The sequence below is a fragment of the Notolepis coatsorum genome (assembly GCF_963971535.1).
Source record: "Notolepis coatsorum genome assembly, chromosome: 1".
NCBI lineage: Eukaryota > Metazoa > Chordata > Actinopteri > Aulopiformes > Paralepididae > Notolepis > Notolepis coatsorum.
Window position 1 is genome coordinate 11645080 of NC_140165.1, and position 22402 is coordinate 11667481.

Sequence of the window (22402 nt, forward strand, 5' to 3'; positions counted from 1 at the left end):
TTTCTTTATTTAATTACAACAACATGGATACATGTACTCTGCCAGCATGTTTACTATCCCTAATACTAAAGGTTTGACTAATATTTCTATGAAACTTTATTGAAAAAAAAAGAATAAAAAAAAAAATATAAAAAAAATAAAATTAAACTCATAAAATAAATTGGGTCGCACCTAAATCGGCAGGGTCGGTCGGCAACCGGAAAACAATTTTTTTTTTTTCTTTTAGGCCTTAGGCGAGTCATACTAGACCTTCTGTTACACCCTGAGCTTGCCTTAAAGTTGGCACCTGTGTGACTTCAGCCTCAGGCTGCCCTCTCGCACCCTCTCTCTCTCTCATTAGGACCAGAGCTGCCCTACAGGAAACACTAATATCAGCTCAGAAACAGAAACAAGGCAGCCGGGCCTCTTTGCAGCGAGGAGGATGGGTTTGGAACCCAGGAATCTCCCAGGGATGGTTTCGAATCCGACCCAGAAGCCACTTTTTTTCTTTATCTTCGTTTTTATAAAAAAAAAACGTTCAATTGATAAAATACTTGTACAGTACTTGTAAGTTCAAAATATAAGTTGAACGGATAAGAACTACATTTCTGGCGTACGTGTCCGACCGTGCTCGGACACGTTGAAGCTAAAAGCTGGAGCTCCTCTCACAGGTACCACACCTACTCTGGAGGTGAACAACAAGGCCATAAGAAAAGTGTCCTCAACTTTGTCACCTACAGTACGACAGGGGTTGGCCAAACCCACAGCTAGGGCTCAGTGCTGGTCCCTGAGGGAGAATGCAGATTGGTCCCTGGGCCTTTCATCTGGTCTAGACTTTCTCTTTCCTTCTTTCTTTCTTTCTTTCTTTCAGAGAATTTGCTTTCAGTGGAGTTGGTTCCCGAAGTGAGGGAAACGTCATTCTGGCCAGGGGGGGGAACTGCATTGTATTGGGCTGTTCCCTCCTTCTTTGAAGCCTGGGCTTTAGAAACGGGACGACTACGGGTTCCTCTGGCTTTTGAACAGCCTTGTAGGAGGTAGGGCTGGGCGATTAATCGATTTTTCGATTAATTCAAATGAATGATCTAGGACGGTTTTGAAATTTTTTAATTTATTTTCAATTATTATTATTTATTTATTTTATTCACCTTTGACAAACACTTTGACAAAAAGTGATGTTTGGTGAAAGTTAGATTTGCACTTTATTAATCCCAATAGGGCAATTCATTCTTGTTTGATGATCAAGAGGCACCTTTTATTTGTTTTAAGTGAAGTTTGGTGAAAAAGCAAGTATTGCACTATTAATCCCAACAGGGACATTCATCTTTGTTTGATCAAGAGTAACCTTTTATATATATATATATATATTTTTTTTAAGTGAAGATTGGTGAAAGTTAGGTTTGCACTTCAATCCCAATAGGGAAATTCATCTTGGTTTGATAATTTTTTTGTGTCAAATAAAAACAAATGTTATTTGAATGATTTCCTAGGCGTTTCTAGTTTTCAGGAGAAAAAAATCGATAAAAATCGGAAATCGGATTTAAAGGGGAACTATCTTATAAATGGCCTTTTTCAGTGTTTACCATTGTTTCTTAGCTATGTGGACTTATATTAATAGGATCTATGTCTCTAATTCTCATATTGGCGCATTCTTCCAATTCTCCTCTCACAATATTCACGCTCACTGAACTGAGTCATCTGAAAATGTGCATATCTGTGATGTCAGAGATTTCTCAGCTGCATAATAATGTGGCAGTTGATGTGGCAGTTGGCACCAGGCCACACAGTGGTTGGAGCCCAGCCTCAAAACGGCTTAAGATCTTGAGGTAGAAAAATTCGTTTTTTGAGTACTTGATTAGAAATACAAAACAATGCATTTTTATTTTTTTGAAAAAAACCTTGGTGTTCCATAGACTCACAAGAATTGTGTAAAAGTGCCCAAATAGTGAAAGAAATAGTAAAATAGTTCCCCTTTAAAAAAAAAAATCAGAGATTTAATTTTTAGGCCATATCGCCCAGCCCTAGTAGGAGGTGATGCCGGCGGCGGGGAGGGGTTTGAGGAGAACAGGGGAGAATTACCCAATAGTGGTTCGTTTGAAATGAGAATTGCATTGGACAGGGTTTTGTTGTGGTCGTCACTTTTTTCCATATTTCTCCAAAATGTTGAAATTTGTCATCATTAACTCGTTCAACGCCAGACCAGATGATAGTCGGGTAAACTCGCCGACCGTTCAGCGCCAATCACGAGTATAGTCGGGTTCGTAATCGTTATTTCTCTTATTAGCGATATCCATTCATTTTTCATCCATCCAGCCCGATGTTATCATTGGGAATGGGTCTGAGCTCGCAAAAGGGCAAATACCGCCGCCTACGCCTTCCAGCTGGTATTGCACTCCTTTATAAATGGTGTCGTTTCTTTTCTGGGACGATCCGAGCCGTGCGGGCGGGGTTTAAATACTCAGACGGGGTAGGCCTATACAACGATGGCATGGAACAGTAACCCCGCCCGCCCGTCAGTGTGTAACGCTCGGTAATGTGGGACGGACCTCCACGAGCCGTATTTGGAATGGCGATCAGATAATTGGATTATTTCTTTTGCATTACATCAGATACCAGCTAAGGACTCTATATATAACATCTTGCGTTGATCTGATATTTCTTTCTACCGCGATCGCGGCTGTCTGTGTGTGTCTGTGTGTGGCTGTGTGCCGTTGGGTGCCGGAGGGGACTGGGGGAGCCTCGCGCTACGAGGCCCTTTTCATTCTTGCATGAGGAAGGATAATAACGATGATCTAGCGTTGATTTCAGGATGATTAGATAATCAGGCGAAAAATGACAACGTGTTTAGTGTATTCCACTAAAGGGCTATTATCGCGTCTTAACCTGGGATTACTAAGAATCACCAAAACTATATTCATATTCAAAACGGTATAAAACGGAAATGTACGGATGAAAAAACTATCCGTTTTGTACATGTTGACTGGAAGCAACTCACTGATAATCGACGGGTGTATTAGACCCATAGCTATAATTTAAGATATATTTTAAGCACTCGCAAATCTCGCAGTCCCCCCATTGATTAAAGCGGTGGCGTTCTAGCGCCCTCTCGCGCATTAAATGATGGCGCAGAATGAGTTAAAAGGGTTATATTGTTTTCACTTTTAGTTTAGTTCAAAATAGCCACATCACTCATCATTTTGAACAAATAACCTACCGTATCGCACGCATAATTTACAGGAACATTTACTACAGAAGCCAACATTTTGGGAGATTAGCTTACAGTCTTCTCCAGAGAGAGACAAGAAGATAAGAGATACCAGTTTCCTCTCTGTGCGTTCAGTAGAAAGCCATCTGGCTGCACGTTAGCCTAGCTTAGCACAATGAATGGAAGAGGACAGTGCCGGTTAGCCTTCAGGAGAGGTGTTAGTTGGACAATGCCTAGGCTAACCGGCACTGTCCGCTTCCATTCATTGTGCTAAGCTAGGCTAACGTGCAGCCAGATAGCTTTCTACTGAACGCACAGAGAGGAAACTGTTAGCCATCTTCTTGTCTCTCTCTGCAGAAGACCGTAAGCTAATTTCCCAAAATGTTGGCGTGTTCTTTTAAGGAGACAATAAACAGTGCATGATCACCAGTGAAGTGGGTAATGTTTAGTATTCAAAGTGGAAACGACAAGACATTCACATATTATGTTCATATGTTCACTCGGATTCAAAACCATGTCCACTAAATGGTTGACCTGCATGATCATCAAATGGCTTTGTTTATAAATATGGTTTGTTCAATTGGAAAAGTGACACAAAACCTAATCAATGAAAAACAAACCTAGGTGAAAAAAGCACCCCTTAAGAGTTCACAAGAGTTCATAAGAGCTGATTCAGACTCACTCAGCCTGGGAACAATACACTAAACAGCTTACGGAGCACCAGGGAGGTGCCAAGGGGGCAGAACATAAGTAGGCCGTTAAAAGACTTTAATAAAGACTTTAATAAAGGCAGAGAACTCCCTGTGTTCCTGATACTACAAGCCAAGATGGCTTGTTCAAGCGCTGGACCAACTGAATAGAGGGACTTGCTCCATGATAGGAGGCCTAGTATAGATATAGACTGGGTGGTTTAAACTGTATGGATCCACTGATGGAGATACTGGTGTTGGACATTGGGCTGATGATACTAGGCAAAAACAGGGTCATCATAGTAGATATATATACATTTATTTATTTATTTATTTTCGCTTGACAATCCCATTTTACTGCAATCAAAAAAAGTATATTATTATTAGAATGAGGTGAACAGACTGAAAACGTTATCTTATTAGATAAAACAGATGAGATAAAGTCCTCCTATATAATATAATTTGCATTGAAAAAAGGTAATAAATCGATATTACAATATTGTGACTAGTATCGTGATAATATTATTATTGTACTGTGGGGCCTCTGGTGATTCCCACCCCTAATATTGAGCTGATGATACCAGGCTAAAACAGGGTAATGGTAGATATTGGATATCGACCTGATGATACCAGGCTAAAACAGGGTAATGGTAGATATGGGATATCGACCTGATGATACCAGGCTAAAACAGGGTTATATTGGGAGAAATGTCCCTCAATACTAAAATCCAAAACCAAAAGTGACACGAAACCAAAACAAGACAACTCGGTTTTCGGCCTTTCTGACGCACAGAACCGGTTAAATAACATCAATCTATTTTGACCCGTGACCCCAAACTAACTCATCTAAATGGAGTAAAGCTAATGTGTCCAGTAGAAGTAATGAGACGGTTCAGTGGGCCTTGCTTCAGGACTCGTACCGCACTGAACAAGTGGCATTGCTGTTCCGTTAAAAAGTTACATTCCACTCTAAACTTCAGGGAAGGCGGCGGAGGGGGAGATGTTTAGCGGTACTTACGTCCTCACTTCCAAGAGACCAACTCCCTACAGATGAGACGAGGTTAAAAAATAAAAAAATAAAAAATAAAAAAGCCTTGAGGAAATATTTTGTCTCATTCCAGCATAAACAGATCCTTGAGCCCAGACTCCATGTGCATGATGTTCCTCTTAAAAAAAAATTAAATTCAAAGTTTAATAAATAAATATAAAAAAGACTAAACTACTTCTCCCTCAGGCCGCTCCGCAGCTCAAGTCCAGGGACGGTGTTTATCCTCACGGGCCACATATGCTGCCTGCGCGGCCGTCCTGCTGAGGGCCTGGCTGTCGGGGTGTGTGTGCTCTCCAGTCTTGATCTCCTTCCACCAGAGAGCCAGGCAGGTTGGACAATGAGTGGCAGAACAGATGGAGCAACAATGTCTGCCACCCCCCCCCCTCCCCGTTAGAGAGTGGTTGCCCGTCGACCAATAGGAGCGCGGTGACCTCACACAATGGGGGACGCACAAACAGGCAGGCGGGTGGGAGAGAGGGAGTGGGAGGGGAGAGGTGGGGGGAAGGGGGGGGTCGAGGGCAGATGCCTGCAAAACCTAGTGCCTCCCCAAGGCACGCGTACCTAACATGCACGAGCGTGAGCACGCACACACACACACACACACACACACACACACACACACACACACACGCACATGGAGGCCCCCGTCACTCTGAAAGGGTTTCCCCCGCGTGGCCAATGAATCAACGAGGGCTGCGGGGCCCAACAATAGAGACACACAATGGGGACGCAGGGAGGGCAGCTGCAGGGAGAGAGGGCCTGGAGCGGAGGAGAGGAGAGGAGAGGAGCACCTGGCTACGAGGAGGAACCGGCGCAGTCATTCTCCTGTCTTTGTTTTGGAACCGGGAAGAGGGTAGTGGAGGGGGGGGGGGTCACAGGGTCAAAGTGAAAGAAAGGGCCGAGCCGCAGTTGAAAGCATGGCGCAGCCTTTAAGAGAGTGCTGCTGCTGGAGGAGGGAAGGGAAGAGTGTGGCGAGAGTTGAAAGGGAACGTGGAAGAAGAGAGCGCGGGGGGGGGGGCATCCGAGAAGGTTTATGTCCCGGAGAGAGCGACGAGGAGATCTTCCTCATTGTCACGGCACACTTTTAGCAGATGACTTGGGAGCACAAAGCCTTCTCGTGGAGTATATGGTGTGCGTATTATTAAGATGAAAGAAGGGCTCTCGTCGAGGCCTTTTCTAATGAGGAGTCGTATCTCTTGAGGAAACGCCAGGGAGAACTCCCTATACCACCAGAGCTGCTGCTCACCGTATCTCTAGATGTTCCCGGTGTTTGTTAACACTTCCTTTGGTCAATCCTCCTTCCAATTTGCTGCTCCTAGCAGCAATTGGAACGACGCAAAATACTTTGAAAATGGACAAATTGACCCCCCTCACACTACTTTTAAGGACTCTTATCGCAGAGTTGTTTACACACACATGCAACTGTCACCCAGCCTTTTAACTGTAATGTGTCTGTTAGGGCTGTGGAGATTTCTCGATTCTAAAGATGCATCGCGAATCGGGCTGCACGATTTTGGGAAATAATCTAATTGCGATTTTTCGGACAGATATTGCGCGATTGCGATCAAATTTGCGATTATACTTTTTTTTTAAGCAGCTCCACAGAGGTTTATTGTAAAATACGGCTTGCATCTGGCACCTAGGCGGTGGGTCTGTTCGAGCCTGAAAATGTTTCTTTTTACCTGGGAATCGATACCGGTACCCAACGGTACCTTTTTTTCTGTACTTTACTCTCCCTCTCTGAAGTCTAAACTTCACAACACACAATCTAAAACCCCTTACCTCCCTCTCCCAAACCGATCCTACAACAAATTCTTTTATGTTGCATGATCATGTATATTTATTTTGTATTATAATTATTTTTATGTTTAAATATCAACATTATCTGGCAATCCTCAGTAAATACTATCAAACTCCTCTGATGTCAGACCAGATATGAGACGCGTGCACACACACACACAGAAAAGGAAAATGGCTTAAAGGGGAACTATTTTACTATTTCTTTCACTATTTGGGCACTTTTACACAATTCCTGTGAGTCTATGGAACACCTCTGTAATATTATTTTTTTTTTTATTCATTGTTTTGTATTTCTAATCAAGGCCATTTATAAGATAGTTCCCCTTTATATGATTTTAGAATACTTCAGCTAATGAAGTTAAATGTTTATTATCATCAACTATCCAGTTCGTTTTTATAGTGCAACGTTTTTCTACTTAATTGACATTAATTGAACCAGTAGAGAGAGATGCCCCCCCCCCCCCCCTTTCCTTACTCAGCTCAGATGTTTTCTCCGTCTTGAGCAGGGTTAGCTAGGAACAGCTTTCTCAAGCTTCGCACCTTAGGTAAGGAATGGGCTACAGGACCATATCCACTTAAGACACCCCGGTCTCTCTTGGTGAATTTAAATCTGTATTACATAACTTCCTACAAGAAGAATGTCGCTGCTTTCTGTAGTCGGGTCCCAACTGCAAAACAGCAAAATTACTGTATTACCCTGTATTATACGGTCATACACTTTTACTATCATGTAGACTATTCTGCTTTGTGTTTACAGATCTTGTATCTCAATGGGACTTGGTAAAAAAAATAAAAATAATATTTATTGCAGGCTTTGCGATTTGCTAATTGCATCATTTCAAATCGCAATTTCGATTTTCAAATCGATTAATCGTTCAGCCCTAATCCGGATGCGGACGTGGACGATTCTGCATCGATGCAGTGACGGAACATAATCGATTATTAAAATACAATAAAAATGTAGTGTCTTGCTAGCTTTTATGTTCTTTTACAATGTAGCGCTTTGGGATTTGCTCCACAACTATAAAGTCCCCTACAAATCAAATATATTATTATTATTATTATTATTATTATTATTATTATTATTATTATTATTATTATTATTATTATTAAAGCTAGTGCTTTGGTCATGCATCCACTCAACTCATAGAAAATACAGCATCAGGCTATTCTAAAAGTATTGATACTAATAAAATGGAGTATTGAACCATTTTAACAGCTGGGTATCGAGATACATTTCTAGTATCTGTATCATGCAACACTAGTAAAGACATTTATTTTGACATTCTGATTTAAGAACTTTCTAAATAAAAGTAAATGTATCCGACTGCTTCTATTAATTGATGAAAAAGTAGCCATGTGCAGTAATATAGATTATAAAATTGAGGATGTAATATATTATTGAGTATATTATTGAGCTGCATCGAGATGCATCGTAGAATCGAATCGTGGACCGCTGAATCGTAATCGAATCGTGAGGCCAGTGAAGATTCACAGCTCTAGTGTCTGTTCTGCTTCATGTATACATACCGTGTCATTTTATTTGGTTGTTTGATTGATGTGTGTTTTAATTATTTCCCTTACCTCCATTAAATTTTGTCCCCTTTCCCTGTTATCCTTCGAGAGGCCCCTTTGTCCTCTCGCCAGGCCATCATTGTAAATAATAATTTGTTCTTAATTGACCTGCCTGGTTAAATAAATATATATATATATATATAATAAATATAAAAAATAAATATAATTTTTATAATAAATAAAAATACAGAACGTGACAGCAGTCACACAAGGAGGACCGAAGCCAGCGGAGCATATGTAGCAACTTGGCAGAAGGTTCAAACAGTTGGTCCTGCCCGCTCAGTCTCATTATGGATGCTTTTCTTTATGGAGATGGAGATGGGATTCTACTAGGGAAGTGGTTCCCTGTGGGAGGAGTCTGAACCGCTGACACACCGTGCCTATAGGTCAGGAGATGAGAAGTGGGCGGGGCGTCAAGACGGTTGCTACGCGGTTAAGCCGCCATCTGTAGAGGATTATTGTGATCGACTGTGTGTGTGTGTGTGTGTGTGTGTGTGTGTGTGTGTGTGTGTGTGTTGGGTTGTGTGATGGACTGGACGTCTTGTTGTGTGAGGAACCGCCACGACCGCCATGGGAGAAACTTCATCCCTTCTCTTTCTTCATCCCTTCTCTTTCAAGCCTTCTTTCTTCACCCCTTCTCTTTCTTCATCCCTTCTTTCTTTCTTAATCCCTTCTCTCTTTCTTCATCCCTTTCTTCATCCCTTCTTTCTTCACCCCTTCTCTTTCTTCACCCCTTCTCTTTCTTCATCCCTTCTTTCTTCACCTTCTCTTTCTTCAAGCCTTCTCTTTTTCACCTTCTTTCTTCACCCCTTCTCTTTCTTCACCCCTTCTCTTTCTTCATCCCTTCTTTCTTCACCTTCTCTTTCTTCACCCCTTCTCTTTCTTCATCCCTTCTCTCTTTCTTCACCCCTTCTCTCTTTCTTCACCCCTTCTCTTTCTTCATCCCTTCTTTCTTCACCTTCTCTTTCTTCATCCCTTCTCTTTCTTCACCTTCTCTTTCTTCTTGTCCGACTCTGGAGAAGACGGTAAGCACATTTCCCATAATGTTGGCGTGTTCCTTTAACCAACAACTATAGTGCCACTGGCCCACATATCTGGCTTTGCATCTCTTCAGTCTTTCATAGAAGACATGATGTGTCCTTTGCTCTGAAGAAGAAGACAGTTGAAACCTCTCCGTGTGTGTGTGTGTGGGGGGGGGGGGGGGGGCTTGTGGTTGCCCAACTGACCAACTGTAAGGCACATAATGTAACTTAACACAAGCCTCTGCGGGCTTCAGTTGACAAGACAACGACCCTGAGCATAAAGAAGCTTGATGACCATCTGTCGTAGTAAACAGGTGGAAGAGCCGCGCTCTCAACAACTGTTTGTGACCAGCGTCCCCCAGGGTCCAGCGCACAAAGAGACACACAGATAAGCCCACATTCCCTCTTGGCAGATAGCAAAACAGCAGAGGAGCAGAGGCCCCGCGACAAAAGGTGGAGCGCGGGGTGCGTCCCGAGTTCATTGCCTTTGCGCTTCGTCTTCTGAAAGAGCGGCTGGGCGGCGACGCGGACGGTGAGAAATTAACCGTCCTCCCGCTCTCTCTCACCGCGCGGGTTTTCAGGGAGCGCAAGGAAAGCCAGGACACGGGACTTTCATGAAGCTGTGAAACAAGACTACAGAGTCTAAAAGCCCTCACCCCTTCACTTTCTTCACCGCTTCTCTTTCTTCATCCCTTCTTTCTTCACCCCTTCTTTTTCTTCACCCCTTCTTTCTTCACCCCTTCTTTTTCTTCATCCCTTCACTTTCTTCACCCCTTCTTTCTTCATCCCTTCACTTTCTTCACCCCTTCTTTCTTCACCCCTTCACTTTTGTCACCCCTTCTTTTTCTTCATCCCTTTTATTCACCCCCTTCTCTTTCTTCATCCCTTCTTTCTTCACCCCTTCTTTCTCCATCCCTTCACTTTCACCCCTTCTTTCTTCATCCTTCACTTTCTTCACCCCTTCTCTTTCTTCATCCCTTCTTTCTCCATCCCCTTCTCTTCCTTCATCCCTTTCTTCACCCCTTCTCTTCATCCATTCTCTTTCTTAACCCCTTCTTTCTCCATCCCTTCTTTCTCCATCCCCTTCTCTTCCTCCATCCCTTTCTTCACCCCTTCTCTCTTCATCCCTTTCTTAACCCCTTCTCTTTCTTCATCCCTTCTTTCTTCACCCCTTCTCTTTCTCCATCCCTTCTCTTTCTTCACCCCTTCTCTTTCTTCACCCCTTCTTTCTTCATCCCTTCTTTCTCCATCCCTTTCTTCACCCCTTCTCTCTTCATCCCTTTCTTAACCCCTTCTCTTTCTTCATCCCTTCTTTCTTCACCCCTTCTCTTTCTCCATCCCTTCTCTCTTCATCCCTTCTCTCTGCATCCCTTCTCGACCCTTTCTCTTTCTTCACCCCTTATCTTTCTTCATCCCTTCTCTTTATTCACCCCTTCTTTCTTCACCCCTTCTTTCTTCATGCCTTCCTCCCCTTTTTTTTTACATTCAACAGTTTTAGCGACGTCTCAAAGCTGTGAAACAAGACTAAAAAGTCTAAAAGCCCATGCCAGCGGCCGCTCCGCCCCTTACAGGAGATAATATGAGCCGCCACTGGTTTATAGAGTCATTTAGCTAACCCAAAACACGTGCTATCTGCCGGCGCAATCTCATTATCGTGGGAGCTTTAGCTAATTATCGTGCATTAATGGCCTGTATTGTTTTACGATCCAGCTGCTTGTGCTTTTGAGCTCAGATGATGTCGGCCGCTCTCACCTTAGGAGGGGACTCGACTGAGGAAGAGTATCATCCGACTTTGGTATTTGGGTGATGGACGACGGGCTTTCTTTTATTGCATATTGAGTGCATATTGAGAACCCTAGTGAAGAAACTGAAGGTTAGGCCGGGTATTTATTATGGAAATAGTTAGGGCTGTCTTAAATACTTCGAAGCTTCATTCGATGGGCATGGGATTTGAATATGAAAATAAAATTAGATTATGTAAAAAAATATATATATGAATTTTTTATTTATTTTTTTGCTAAATCAACTCTGCCTCTCTTTGTTAACTACAAGAAGCAATGCTGTTTGTTATTTAAGATGAGGTCGGACTCGGCACTGACAGATTTGTGTTCATTGTGCTGCTTTTATAAAGCCTCAAATGACGGCTTACAATATTTCATGGAAGCAGTGTTTAGTTTGTCTAAGATTTTAAAAGGTTTAAACTTTACAGCACTGACAAAGTTGAACAAAGTGCTGTACAAGTCCCACAACATAAAAAATGTAAACTAAATAAATTCAAAAAATGTATACTTTTTTTTTCTTTTTTCGGAGCTTCGAATTAAAATCGAATCTCGGCCCCGAAGCTTCGAATTCCAAAAAGAATCGAAGGTCAGCCCTAGAAATAGTGCCCGTCTACATTTAGCAGTTAGGAAAACACTTGTACAGGCTACGTTCTTTAAGTGTTATAGACTTCACTTCGCTGTCTAGACTCCGTATCACAGTTCTGCATGTTTTACATCCGAATCAGAAAGGTCTTTATTGCCAAGGCCTAACAAAATTAATAGTTGGTTTCAGGTTGGTTGTCAGTTTGGCCATGGGTAGGTAGGGAATTTATTTTATTTTATTTTTTATTTTATTCTTTCCCACGGCGACTATGGACAGGGAATTTCTTTATATAATTAAAATGTTCACAACAACATGGATGCATGTACTCTGCCAGCATGTTTAATATCCATAATACTAAATGTTTGACTAAGATTTCTATGAAAATTTATTATATAAAAAAAATCTTTTTTTTTTTTTTTTTTTTTTAATTTTTTATAATTTTTTTTAAAAACTCATAAAATATATTGGGTCGCACCTAAATCGGCAGGGTCGGTCGGCAACCTGAAACCAACTATTATTTTTGTTAGGCCCAAGTAGTTTTCATATACAACAAGGAATTTGCTTTGGACGTTATCGGTGCGACATTAGCGGACAGACATTAACAGACAGATAATACAATAAAGAGGTGGAGTAAAATTAAATGAAATATGAACTACTAAGTTAAGCTTGTTGTCCCATTAACCCTTTCACTACCACTGTAGAAGGTTTATGTAGTGTGTGGTAGTGAAAGCATTAAACCCTTTGTAGTGTGGTAGTGAAAGCGTTAACCTTCTGTAGTGTGGTAGTGAAAGCGTTAACCTTCTGTAGTGTGGTAGTGAAAGCATTAACCCTTTGTAGTGTGGTAGTGAAAGCGTTAAGCCGTTAACCTTCTGTAGCGTGGTAGTGAAAGCGGTAATCCTTTGTAGTGTACACCATATTTTATCTATTTATTCCTACAAATCTGTACTACCTCTTCTACCTAATTTTAGTATTTTATAAAAGAAAAATGCATTTTATACATTTTAGTTTTGTATATTTTAGCCTTTACTCTTTTACTTATTTGTAATGGATCGGACCCTGTAGTTGACTGGTTAGTGTTGTCGCCTGTGGTCTGGGCGACCCGGGCTCCATTCCTGGCTGCCGCCTGAATTCGCTACATCGGTGTCAGAAGTGGGATGGTGGACCGGCGTGAGGCCATCGGAAGCACATGAGCCCAGAGGCGCGAGGGAGCCGATAGGCTGAAGCGCAGGGACGCGCTTACTGAAGGAGGGGGGTAGTGTAACGATCACGGATGCCTAGAAATTACAGATTTCTTGAGTAAAAAGTAGGATGGCTGGTTCACCAAAATAATAGATTTGCTATGGTAGCTGACTAGGTGTATTCCAATGCAACAAGTGTTACTAGAGTCTAGAGCAGGGGTCGGCAACCCTAGGCACGCGTGCCTGCTTAGGCACGCGGGACCATTTCCATAGGCACGTGGGGGGGGCAGCATAAAAAAATATATATATTATTATTATTATTATTATTATTATTTTAATTTTTTTTTACTTCGCTTTGAAATATTATAGTGAAATGTTTTACACTGTTGTCGCATATCTCTTGTTGAAATCCTCCCACAGGTTATTTTTGTAAGTCGACTGTTCTGCACACCCCTATATTATGACAGCAATCAGCTGTTCCCATGTGCTCCGCTGTAGCCGGCCTGCCGCCGGCCTCCCCTTCACTTGCGCCAGGTAACACAACAGTGAGGTTGCATTCTGTGCAGTGTCATGATGGCAACCCCCGCTAAGAAATCAAAGCAAATTCGGACATTCCAGCCCTCGTGGACAGACGATTACGGGTTTGTGACCTTCAGAAGGACCGTGCTATGTGTTCTTTCTGTTTGGAAAATGTTGTTTGCCAAACGTCATCTGTGAAACGCCAATTTCGAGACTAAGCATAAAACAAGTTTCAAGGATCAGGCGGATAAGGCAGAATCTATTAAACGTGCCGTCGCCAGGTATGGGAAGCAAGCCAGCACCCTCAAAGTGTTCACGCGCGCTCAAAACCACGCAACTGAAGCAAGCTTTCGCATTGCTCATTGCATTGCAAAACGTGGAAAGCCATTCACGGATGGCGAGTATATTAAGGAGGCTTTTATCTGTACCTCAGATGTTTTGTTTGAAGGCTTGCCAAATAAGAGAAATAAAAGCAAGGATAAAAGATATCCCAGTGTCAGCTCGAACTGTCGAGCGACGCATCAATAAAATGTCAGAAAACATCCTGGAGTCGATTGACAACCGACCACTCCGAAGCATGTGTCCAGCTTAAAGTGACTAATTACACCCCCCAAATAACGGAGCTCAGCCAGGCAAAAACAGGGCCAGGGGATCTCACTGTCGTGACAGGTAGGCTGCTGTTTATTTCCTATACATCGGTTTGCTTGTTAACTTGAACGTGCATATGCAGGGCTCTACGCATAATAGAGCATATTACGCACAATCGCCGCATATATTATTATTATGCATGCGTATGTGTAGGGCTAGGGGAGCTGTCCACTGGTGTGGTGCTGAACCTTGCGTCATGTCTCTCTCTCTCTCTCTCTCTCTCTCTCTCTCTCTCTCTCTCTCTCTCTCTCTCTCTCTTCTCTCTCTCTCTCTCTCTCTCTCTCTCTCTCTCTCTCTCTCTCTCTCTCTCTCTCTCTCTCTCTCTCTCTCTCTCTCTCTCTCTCTCTCTCTCTCTCTCTCTCTCTCTCTCTCTCTCTTCTCTCTCTCTTCTCTCTCCTCTCTCTCTCTCTCTCTCTCTCTCTCTCTCTCCTCTCTCTCTCTCTCTCTCTCTCTCTCTCTCTCTCTCTCTCTCTCTCTCTCTCTCTCTCTCTCTCTCTCTCTCTCTCTCTCTCTCATAGCTGAGAAGAGAGAGAGATCTGGGTGAGAGATTGGAGGAGGAGGAGGAGGAGGGTGCTTTGTGTGTGCACTGTGTGTGTGCCATCATGTTAGCCTCAGTTAAACCTTGCGACGCCTCGTTAGATGAAGCTGTGTTCTTCTGAGGTGTCCTGTGTGCTGTGTCATGTGACACTACACATATTTAATTGAGACCCTTTATTTGTTATTTCAATTTAGCTGGAAATACATTGCTACATCATTCTGTAACATTGCAGGGGCCTTATAACAAAACATTATTAAGGTCACCATTGTGACATTGTGACATTTTATTATAAAATTTTTCTATTATTTCATTGAACATTGCACATGTAAAAGCAATTTTTTTTACTCAAAATGTGAGTATTACCAAGTCAACTTGTGTTCTTAAAACAATGACAATAAACATAGTTTTATTAGGTTGAAATAATGTGGTTGTGTACTTATTTTTCTGTTAACTTATTATGGATTGAAAACTGGTTTCCCTGGGGTTCTCCATTAGGCTGTAGGTGGAGCTATGACAGCACACGTACAGTACACACACCGATGGTGTGTGATGTGTCACACAATGAATGGGCAAATGTGAGTGAAATGGTCGCACTGTATGCAGCTGTTGTCTGCATTGCATTCACCCCCCCCCCCCAACTCAGATTTAGGGTTGATACAACCATCATAATAATATTGTTAATAATAACAATAACAATAATGATGTAATAATGTAAAAATTATCATTAAAAATACCTGATTATTAGAAAAAAAAATTACGATGCATGGAATATTGTTGAGGCACACTAGTTACAACTATATTTCAACCAGGCACTCCATGTCAAAAAGGTTGCTGACCCTGGTCTAGAGCCATATGAAATCGCGTTCACGGAATCGCGGACGGAATCGCGGAATTAAGCAATAAAAATGGAATCAACTGCAAAACGTGGAATATGCAGAATTTGGCCTAATCTGGACTGAAATTCCGTTTTTGGGTGGAACGTTGTGGTGCACACGCGACCGGGGAGGCGGGGACGCTATAGCGCGTTACACACAACACGGCAGTCTCCAAGCGTCTGGCTGCTTCAGTGTTAACATCGTCAAGAAGCTAAGAAATTCTGCAATAAGCCCTCAATTCAGAGCAGAGCAGTATCCTAATGACTTTTATGCCTCCGGTGATAAGGTGTTTTGCTAATTCTGTCAACGTTCCCTGGACTGGACCCGCAAAAACACTTGCGACACTATTGTGATTAAATAGCTATAACGTTACATGATAGCTTCTTGCTAAATCTGGTGCACCCATCCATTTGTTTAATGCAGACGATTGTCATTATACACTGCCTTTATAATCTAAATAAACTTAAATAGCTATGAAACGTTACAGTACATAGGACTATAGATGGAAATGATAGCTTCTTGCTAAATCTGGTGCACTCATCCATTTGTTTAATGCAAACGATTGTCATTATACACTGCCCTTTATAATCTAAATAAACTTAAATAGCTATGAAACGTTACAGTACATAGGACTATAGATGGAAATTATAGCTTCTTGCTAATTCTAGTGCACCCATTAATTTGTTTAATGCAAACGATTGTCATTATACACTGTCCTTTATAAACGAAATAAACTAAAGGTGCTTAAATGATGCATTACTATATTTCATCACAATATAATAGATAGGCTAACATTGTCATTGTGATAATGTCAGTAGTAGCTAGCTGTATCTATTGTTTACACTTGAAATGTGTATTTTATTTCGTCACAATATTAATTGAAAAATATTGTGTAAAATTTAACTGTATTTCTGAGTTGCAGCACTTAAAAACATTAAATGGACTGTTATATCTTATTCAATTGTGGACATTTATTCATTACCACTTATTAGACACTATTTTTGATGGTAAAATGAGCATAAAAAGCAAAATACAGAATTCTGAAATATTAAAACAAAAAACGGAATTTGGGAAAAAATAAAATGGAATTTGGAAAATAATAAAACGGATTTCATATGGCTCTACTAGAGTCCCTGTTTGTTTCCTGGTCCACCACACACGCATGCCGTGCACAAACATGCACACACGCTAGGGGTGTAACGGTACACAAAAACCACGGTACGGTACGTACCTCTGGTTTTTTATTTTTGTATCCACTTTTTCTCCTTATTTTTCTATTTTTCTCCAATCCCAATTTCGTGATTCCAATTCTTCCCTCCCCTGTCTTGAACGTTGCTAGACTATGCCTCCCACTGGTCAGCTGTAGTGAAAATAATAATAATAATTATATTAGATTGTGAAAAAAACAGCCCCCGGTGGGCGGTCGTTAGTGGTTAACATACCGTTGTATTCGTTCGGTACACAGCCGTTCGGTACGGTACACTCTAAAACGGTTCGGTGCGGATACGTGTACCTTTACACCCCTAGCGCACGCACACACAAACATGCGCGTGCAAGTACACGCACACACCTAGCGAATCCAGCTGCATCCCAAAGTAAAAACACAAACAAGGGATTTCAGAACAACACTTCTTTTCTATTTTGAGGGAAATTATATTTTCACAGGACATTATGACCACTTGGAACCAAGTTAAGTAAGAGAAAGAATACGGCTCATAGTTAAGTCTTGTACTGCTCCTAAAGCAGTTTTTATTATCATTATACAAATATACTGGGATATATACCATTACCGTCCAAAATATACTGCGATATACATTTTAGACCATATCGCCCACCCTTAAGCTAAATGCCTGGAACGACTGCAACACGGAACAACAACAAAAAACATGGGGATTTATGAATGGTTTTGGAATAATAACAGCTGTGATGTAGGGATGCTATGATACAAGATTTTTTTCTAAAGCAGCTACCGAGCAACTGAAAGAACGACCGACATTTCCATTCCTAGAGCCCCTTGCTAGCTCTCGCGAGCGGAGCTAAAATTACTTAGTGGTTCTTAGGGCAGTCCTCGACTAAATACATTTCTTAGTCAACCTATGCTTTAGTCAAGGGACTTACTTACCCCTTTCACTGCCACACGACAGCAGGTTAACCCTTTCACTGCCGCACAACAGAAAGTTAACCCTTTCACTGCCGCACGACAGAAGGTTAACCCTTTACTATCACACTACAGACGGGTAGTAAAGGGTTAACCTTCTGTAGTGCGGCAGTGAAAGGGTTAAGAAAACAAATAAACAGAGCGTTGCCCATCCAATGATGCGTCTGTGTATATGTGTGTTTATTATTATAATTATTTTTTTAATTTTAACCCTTTCACTGCCGTTGGTAGTGTGATAGTAAAGGGTTAACCTTCTGTAGTGCGGCAGTGAAAGGGTTAAGGCAAGTACTCAATTAAAACTATTTGATTTATTAAGCAAGCCTAATCTTGACAAATCTGTAAAATGGTGTTTCCCACAATCTAGTGCTTAACAGAGATGTCCTCATAATTTTTTTAGGAAACAAATAGGCCAACTTATTCAGTGTGGAAAAAAGTTATGCAACTAATGTCTTGGTCAACAAATACCAAATTAAAACCCCAGCTGACGTTATCATCCGATATTGGTTTAGCACCGATATATCTGTATCAGTACGTAGTACGTATGTTACTAGGGGTGTAACGATGCGACCTCACAACGATTAATTTCGATTACGATTATTCAGGAGGCAACGATTCAATTCGATAATTTTCGATTAATTTTCTATCAGTTAAATTAACTGTTAATTCCCCAAAAAAATTTGAATACACAAATGTGGCTGGGGGAACTGATTCATTCAGCATGAATGGACTATAGGTCAATAAAAACAATACGCACAGGGGAGCTCCAGTAGCTCACCACGTACCGCGAGTGCTATTTCAGCGCCGTGGACAACCGTGCTCGTCACGGATCTGGGGCTGAGCGCGTTCGAATCCCGGACGGCAGCCGTGCCTTTCCCAGAGTGTCTTCCCCCCCATCTGAACCCTTTCAGCCTGCTTCTGTCGGTCGAACTTGACCAAGTATGAATGCGATGAAAAAGCGATAAACGCTAAAAAGAACCAGCTGACTGGTCAAAGTTTAAAAAAATAAAAAATAAATACGCACAAAAAAAAACTTTAAAAAATATATATTTTTTAAATTTCGATTAATAATCGTTTCTAACATTTTCAAATCGATGCAGTTGAATCGTCACATTAGAATCGATGCATTTTGATTAATCAATGCATCGTTACACCCCTAAATCAGTACATATGTTACTAATATATCCCACTGATAACCTGCCGGTTGATTGGCCGAAGAACAGCGGAGAACGGCTACTTCAGTCAGCAGCCCAGCTTAAAACTCTGGGACGGAAGAGATGTTTTTGGCCAACAGCTAAGGCTAGCTGATCCGTATCCGCTTCCATTCATTTGTGCTAAGCTAGGCTAGCTTGCAGCCGGATAGCTTTCTAGTACTGAACGCACAGAGAGGAAATTGGTAATGGTATCCATCTTCTTGTCTGACTCTGGAGAAGACGGTAAGTGCTTTCTCCATAATGGTGATTGGTTGATTGATTGAAAACTTTATTAACAGATTGCAGAATGGGTACAGTACAGTACGGCTCAATACACACAATTGTTAAGGGGATGCAGACCAGAGAAAGACCTTCATCTTGTTTACATCAGGGTCCCCCATTTTCAATTCATAATGGAGTGGAATGGTGGATTCGTGGTGGAGTGTTACTTTAAGATGTATGCTGCTGGCATAGCACTTTGGATCCAAGAGTTCTATTATATATGGACCCAGCGGTGGTGGGAAACTTGAGAAGAACAGAAGAAGAAAGGGATGGGAACAGGCTACAGCTGTTGTTGTGTCCCGCTCAGACAACCGCCCCTGCCCATTAAAACCAGTGTGCCCAAGCTTTAGACCGCCCCTGCTCCAATCCCTCCTACTAGTGACACTCACTGGGGTCTACTCTACTCTAGTCTAGAGGATAGAGCCCACCCTCTCTCAGCAACAGTGAAGAGATTGATTGAAAACTTTATTAACAGATTGCAGAATGGGTACAGTGTACAGCTCAATACATACAATTGTTAAGGGGATGCAGACCAGAGACTTTCGTCTTGTTTACATCAGGGTCCCCCATTTTCAATTCATCATAACATGACATACACGACATACAGATAGACAGTACTGCTACATCTATACATTTTATGACATACCAGATTTGCAAATACAGTACCGTTTGTGACAGTGAAGAGAGACTCTACTTCAACAACTTGTTCCTGTTTGCGGACGACTCAGCCCTGCTGGTCTCTGACAAGAACAAGTTACAGGTTGAAAAAACCCTCAGCTCGGAACTAGGCAGAATCTGCATATGGCTCGCTGATAACAAACTATCATTACACATGGGCAAAACAGAGTCCATTCTCTTCGGTTCAAATAACAAACTCAGCAAGACCGACGGCTTCTCAGTTACAGTGGGTGACAATATTGTCACAAGGAAAGATGAAATTACCTACCTGGGGTCCATCCTAGAGGCTAATCTCTCCTGTGACAAAATGGCATCCAATGTAATAAAAAAAGTCAACCAACGAACTCGATTCTTGTACCGGATCTCCTCTCTGGTAAACAAGAACACCCTGAAGACTCTGGCAGGAGCACTCATTCAGGGGTACTACGACTATGCTTGCACCTCATGGTACCAAAGCACCTCAAAGGCGCTAAAAACAAAATTACAAACATCTCAAAACAAACTGGTCAGACTACTGCTTGACCTTACTCCTAGAACCCACCTCACCCCTGCCCACTTCGACAACCTAGGATGGCTTAGAGTAGACGACAGAGTACAACAACTTGCAATGGGCCTGGTCTACAAGATACACTACACGACCAAGGTACCCATGTACATGTCAAAATACTTCCCAAAGGTCAGTGAATACCACGATCACAACACCAGAGGGAGCTCCACAAATCATGTCAAACCCAGATTCGGCTCAAATAAGGGACTAAACACGTTTCGCAATTATGCCACATCAATGTGGAACGCCCTACCCAAAGCTGTAAAGGAATGTGGATCACTACCCACTTTCAAAACCTCTCTCAAGGGACACCTACGGGAGACTGCAATTCAACACTGGCCCCTGTAAATATCCTAACCCAATCATTCCAACCCCCTCCAATGTACAGTCATTTACCTAGTATGGTTTTGTCAATAGTTCAATGTACAATTGTGTTTGTTTGTACAGTGTCTCCTCCCCCCCCCCCTCAATGTACAGTGTTACTTGTTTATACAGTATGCCCCCCGCCCCCCCCCCCCCCCCCCCCAACCACCTCCAATGTAAATTACCCAGTATGGTTGTCAATATCCCAATGTACCCAACCCCCCCCACCCAACCTCCAATGTACAGTTTCTACGTCAAATGTATATACTCCCTTTTCTTGACTCCTTCTGTATCACAAACAGTACTGTATTTGCAAATCTGGTATGTCATAAATGTATAGATGTAGCAGTACTGACTATCTGTATGTCATGTATGTCATATATGTCTATATGAATTGAAAATGGGGGACCCTGATGGAAACAAGACAAACGTCTTTCTCAGGTCTGCATCCCCTTAACAATTGTATGTATTGAGCCGTACTGTATTGTACCCATTCTGCAATCTGTTAAATAAAGTTTTCATTCATTCATTCATTCACATGCAAAAGAATGTAAGACAAACATACATAGCCTTAACCCAAATACACAATTCACAAGATAATACACATAGATGACTAATTTGCCGTTTTGAAAGGTCTCCTCCGGCACACAGTGGCTTTAATCTAGAGATATGGTCCAAAATACAGAAGCTAGATAATAAAGCTCTTACCTGCATAAGCACTGTATTGATTGATTGGTTGATTGATTGAAAACTTTATTAACAGATTGCAGAATGGGTACAGTTAGTACAGTACAGTATGGCTCAATACACACAATTGTTAAGGGGATGCAGACCAGAGATTGAGAAAGACTTTCGTCTTGTTTACATCAGGGTCCCCCATTAACTGTATCCATTGCCTGTTGATCGGGCCAGGGCTAGAGAAACTCCTTGAATATGAATAAGGAGTTTCTAGCCCTCGCCCGATCGACAACAGGCAATGTGTACAGTGATTATATGCAGGCAATAGCTTGTTGTTAAGTAGCTTCTGTATTTCTGACACATTATTATGATGTTGAAGTGTTGGGAGCAAGGCAAGGGGCGCTGCACTGTCCGCCACCTGCACGCCGCTGGAAATCAACACAGTCACGACCTATGTCTAGCTCCGCAAAGACCGTGTTGCCACTCTTCTGCTTAACGAATACGGGTGACAAATGGTTGCATCTAACTACTTACATGATCGGGGCCACCGGGAAAGCTGTAGAATAACCGGTGTGTTAGAAAATGCTCCAAACGCATTATGCTAACGACACAAAACATCCGGCGAGAGATAGCAGCGTGACCTAGCAGCCAACCTGCGTGAAGCTACTAAAACCAGCGAAAGATACTTCCGGTTCGTGATTTCCAAAATAAAAGAGACGTAACGACGATTATTGGCATTGATTGATTGAAAACTTTATTAACAGTTTGCAGAATGGGTACAGTACAGTACAGCTCAATACATACAATTGTTAAGGGGGTGCAGACCAGAGAAAGACTTTCGTCTTGTTTACATCAGGGTCCCCGTTTTCAATTCATCATCATAACATACAGAGAGAGGCCTTTCACGGAATTTTTTGAATGCCCATTTCCCTCGATGATGGAAGAAACGAATGGTTGCTAGGAGCAAAATGGTTGCTTTGGGTTGATTGATATACTGTAAGAGAAATAAGTCAACAGAAATTTTATAAATTGTTGTTTTTATTACTGGATCTTATAAACAAGCCACAGT

General features: G+C 41.9%; 1 protein-coding gene across 1 annotated transcript in view; it reads right to left on the reverse strand.

Annotated features, from left to right (window-relative positions):
* The window catches only part of LOC311232870 (putative ribonuclease ZC3H12C), a 41733-nt gene extending 19754 nt beyond the window's left edge, over window positions 1-21979 (reverse strand). The window contains exon 1 of the mRNA XM_084319701.1: window positions 21868-21979. The gene's annotated coding sequence lies outside the window, so the exon portion shown is untranslated. The remainder of the gene's footprint in view (window positions 1-21867) is intronic.
* Window positions 21980-22402: the final 423 nt, after the last annotated feature.